The sequence below is a fragment of the Myotis nattereri genome, assembly GCF_964212035.1.
Source record: "Myotis nattereri genome assembly, chromosome: 2".
In the NCBI taxonomy this organism is placed as follows: domain Eukaryota; kingdom Metazoa; phylum Chordata; class Mammalia; order Chiroptera; family Vespertilionidae; genus Myotis; species Myotis nattereri.
Window position 1 is genome coordinate 165,118,593 of NC_138076.1, and position 5,014 is coordinate 165,123,606.

Here is a 5,014-nt window from a genome sequence, read left to right on the forward strand (position 1 = left end):
AATCCTTAACAACAGAGCCAAGGATACTCAACGGGGAAAATAATAGTGTATTCAATAAATGTGGTTGGGAAAACTGGATATTCACATGCAAAAGAATGAAATTGGACCCTTATCTTACACCACTCACAAAAATTAGCTCAAAATTGGTTAAAGACTTAGATATAAGACCTGAAACCATAAAATTCCTAGAAGAAAACAGAGAGAAAAAGCTCCTTAACATTGGTCTTGGCAATGATTTTTTTGATTATCACACCAAAAGCACATAGTACAAAAGCAAAAACAGATAGGTGGGACTACATCCAGCTAAAAAGTTTCTGCACAGCAAAAGAAACAATCGACAAAATGAAAAGGCATCCTATGGGATACATTTTCCCTCAAAAATTAAAAATAGAACCTATGGGAATGTAGGAAAATAGCTGCAAACCATATATCTGGTCCAGGATAATATCCAAAATGTATAAGGATCTGGGAGGGGCTATCGTGGGGTCCAGGTCTCTGACGGCAGGAGCTTTGGCCGTGGCCTGGGATCACTGGCCCTGCTGCTGCTGCTGGCCACTCTGGGGCTGGGTCAGCAGCCACACCCCACACCCGGTCTCTTTACTTTTCGTCTTGCTCTGTCACAGACTGAGAGTAAAATAAGCTCTTCTCACAGGCATAGCTATGACTGTGGGGCCAAGGTCACGCAGCTGCTGGTGTTCCCTTGGGAAGGCTGGACGATTCAATCCAAGGTGATGGATGAATTTGGGAACCAATCTGAGGTGAACGACTGCGCCAGCTGCTACGACTGGGTTACAGCCTGCAGTCCTCTCTGCTGGTGACAAAGGCGGCCACGTGCTGGAGAAGGAAGGGCGCTCCCAACTGGGAGTGTCCACAAAAGCTGTGCCGCCCGACGGTCACGTAGCACGAAATGTTACTCCGGTCTGTCCCAAAACTGGCCACACCTGGAGGACACCAGACGGCCACTGGTGCCACCCATCACATTCTCACTCTCTACCCTAAAAATAAAAAAAATTATAAGGTACTCATACAACTCAATAGCAAAAAAACAAATAATTCAATTTTTAAATGGGCAAAGGACCTGAATAGACATTTTCCTAAAGAAGACACGCAAATAGCTAATAAGTACATGAAAAGATGCTCACTGATCATCAGGAAAATGCAAAGCAAAACTAAGTGAGATATCACATCAACCTATTAGAAAGGTTATTATCAAAAAGACAAGAGACTTCCACAAACTGGACACTGGCTTCTCCACATCTGCTTCCAAGCCACATCTGCTTCCAAAGAATGCTTTGAGAAGGTAAGTCATCCCATGTGCACCAACAGCTTCCCAAAAGAACCACGGTTGAAACTCACTTTTAGCATTTCAAAGATGACTATGTATAAAAGGCAAAACACCAATTATGCTTGCATTCATAAATATCACTCTGAAAGTTTTGTTTTTGTAACACTGGCCTAAGGCTTTTTCACATGGTTAGTTACTAACATGAGTCCTTTATTAGTAACTTCTTGATGAGGAGCTAGTGTTTAGAATGCTTAGCTCATCTCTTTCTTTGATCATGTTTCCAGTGGAAGGAAGCACTCTTCGTACCCTTACTTGAACCGTCATGAACATCAGAGTAGTACCACAAGTATTGGAAGCTTCTGATCAAGGGTCCTGAATTTTTCTTCTTGATTTTCTCTGTATTAAATTAAATTGCCTTTTAAGGTAACAGAGATCATAGTGTTAACTTGTTAGCATCAGCTGTCTAATTTAACTCTTGGAGTGGATGTATATGTGATTGAAACAAATGTGAATCGTGTTTTTTAAAGTACAAGGTGGCAAAGTGACTTAACTGATGTTGTATATTCCTCATCCCTGAGGTTTCTAGTTTACATAGTTATTTTATTATTTGTTAGCTGACTTAGTGTCTACATACATTTCTAGATATTGATTGAGTATAGTTATAAAGGATATTTATTTAATCCAGGGATTGCATTTTGAAATCATTCTAATTATTTTCTTTTCTGAGGTACTCAATGTAAAATATATAATAAAATTTTTAAAAAAGAGTTATCACAATCACCATTATTACTTAATGTGTCAGGAGGGGATTAGCCAATGGAACTTGACAACATAAAATAATAAAATTTATGAAACATCAGAGAGAAAAAGATTAAATTATAACATTGTAAACCTGGAAAACCTCAGAGAATCAACTGAAAACTATTGCAAACAATAAGATAATTCAGAAAAGTGGCTGGACACAAGATTATTATGCAAAAAAATCAATAAATTTTCCTATAAAACAAAGTACAGTTGATTAGATAATAGAATGAGAGAAACTATTCCTGTTACAGTAATAAGCAAAGAAATGAAAGACTGCCCTAGCCAGTTGCTCAGTGGCTAGAGCACCAGCCCGAGGACTGAAGCGTTGCAGGTTCGATTCCTCTCCCCTTCCCTTCCACTCTTTCCAAAAATCAATAGAAAAATCCTCGGGTGAAAACTTAACAACAACAACAAAATAATAATAATAAAAGAACAAGCAAACAAGTAATAAGCAAGAACTACATGAAAAAAAAAAAAAACGATTACTGAATGGCACAGAAGTCTTGAGCAAATCGAATGGCATACCCTGTGTCTGGTAGGAAAAACTCCACTTTATTAAAGCTGTTAATTCCCCTTACTCTTCTGTAAATTTCAGGACATCACACACATTACCACGAGGGTTTATTTTTTCATGGTCAAGCAAAACTATCCAGGAAAACTGAAAACACAAAAACAAAACCAAAAAAACTGGATAGATTCCTTCCTTACCTCCCACCTGCTCTGGAAGGAAAATGCTCCAGAGTGAACCTTACACTGGGAGCCTCTTTTCTTGAAGAATGACTACAAAAGGGCCCCCCAAATGGCTCCCCTGACAGAAACTCCACACCGCCCTGTTCCTCATACTGAACATCACTGCAGCTGGCAGAGCTCCCGCTCCCTGCAGCCCAGCCTTCCCACAGCCACAACCCTGGGCAGCGGGCATCTTCAAGCAGAGAGCTGTAAACACGAAGCTCCTGAGCTGTCACCCTGAGCAGCATGTAGAGCACTGGGATCTCCAGGCCTTGTCATCTGAAGGCTTTGCCGTGTGAATGAGAGATGCTGTTATGGGTTGAATATTGTGTGCCCCTCACGCCCCCCCCCCCCCGCAAAAAAAAAGACATGTTGAAGTCCTAACCTCCAGTACCTCAGAATGCGACTTTATTTGGAAACTAAAGGCCCGGTGCATGAATTCGTGCACCAGTGGGGTCCCTCAGCCTGGCCTGCGGGATCGGGCCAAAACTGGCTCTCCAACACCCTCCAAGGGGTCTCAGATTGCAAGAGGGCACAGGCCAGGCAGAGGAACCTCACCGGTGCAAGATCAGGGCCAGGGAGGGACACAGGAAGTTGGCCAGCTTGGGGCGGTGGGGACTGCGGGAGGGCTGCAGGGCATGTCCAGCCCATCTCCCTCAGTCCCAATTGGCCGGACTCCAGCAGCAAGCTAACCTACTGGTCAGAGCATATGCCCCCTGATGGTCAGTGCACGTCATAGCAAGCAGTTGAGCAGCCTTAGCATATCATTAGCATATTACGCTTTGATTGATTGGACGGATGACCAGATGACCAGACACTTAGCATATTAGGCTTTCATTATATAGGATGGGGTCATTGCAGATGTAATTAATTAAGATGAAGTCATACTGGAGTAGGCCCCCTAATCCAATATAATTGGTGTCCTTATAAAGAGATGGCCATGCAAAGATGGAGGATTGGAGTGACATCTACAGTCCAAAGAATGACAAAGAGGGACAGGAAGAATACATTGAGCTCCATAGAGACAGCACAGGGGCAAGTTCGAGCCAGATGGGCACTGGGTGACTGTGTGCTTGCTGAAGAAAAGTAATTAAACTTGGGCAGCCCTGACCGGTTTGGCTCAGTGGATAGAGCGTCGGCCTGCAGATTGAAGGGTCCCAGGTTCGATTCCGGTCAAGGGCATGTACCTTGGTTGCGGGCACATCCCCAGTGGGGGGTGTGCAGGAGGCAGCTGGTCGATGTTTCTCTCTCATCGATATTTCTAACTCTCTATCCCTCTCCCTTCCTCTCTGTAAAAAATCAATAAAATATATTTTAAAAAAATAAATAAATAAACTTAGGCAAATGAGGTCCTTAGAAGCTGAGAGATAAAATGTCAGTGTATGCATTTTTTTAGCAAACTTTCTGGGAGGAGCATAAGAAGAAGCATCCAAAGGCTTCAGTCAACTCCTCAGAGTTTTCTAAGAAGTGCTCAGAGAAATGAAAGACTAACGAGAAAGGAAAATTTGAAGACATGGCAAAGCTGGACAAGGTCATTATGAAAGAGAAATTAAAACTTATATCCCTCCTAAAGGGGAAACAAAAAAGAAACTCAAGGGTCCCAAAGCACCTAAGAGGCCCCCTTCCACCTTTTTCTTGTTTTGTTCTGAGTATCACCCAAAAAATCAAAGGAGAGCAGAGAGCATCCCGGCCTACCATTGGTGATGCTGCAAAGAAGCTGGGAGAGATGTGGAATCACACTGCTGCAGATGACAAGCAGCCTTATGAAAAGAAGGCTGTTAATCTGAAGGAGAAATATGAAAAGGATATTGCTGCATACCGAGCTAAAGGAAAGCCTGATATGGCCAAAAAGGGAGTTGTCACGGCTGAAGAAAGCAAGAAAAAGAAGGAAGAGGAGGAAGACAAGGAAGATGAAGAGGATGATGAGGAGGAGGGGGATGAAGAAGATGCTGCTGCTGAATAAGTTGGTTCTGGCACATTTTCCCTCATCTATAAAGCATTTAACAGCCCTGTACACAACTCATTCCTTTTAAAGAGAAAAAAAAACTGAAATGTAATCTGTATAAGATGTTTTTAAACTGTACGGTGCTTTTTTGAATGTGTATTTATTTGTTTGTTTATTGTCGTTAATTTTCACCTGAGGATATTTTTTTCCATTGCTTTTCAGAGAGAGTGGAAAGGAAGGAAGGAGGGAAA

The 5,014-nt window shown here is 42.3% G+C and overlaps 1 pseudogene across 1 annotated transcript; it reads left to right on the plus strand.

Annotated features, from left to right (window-relative positions):
- Positions 1 to 4,190: 4,190 nt before the first annotated feature.
- Positions 4,191 to 4,781, plus strand: LOC308513929 (high mobility group protein B1-like; annotated as a pseudogene). Its single transcript has one exon. The product of its transcript is annotated as a high mobility group protein B1-like (transcript).
- Positions 4,782 to 5,014: the final 233 nt, after the last annotated feature.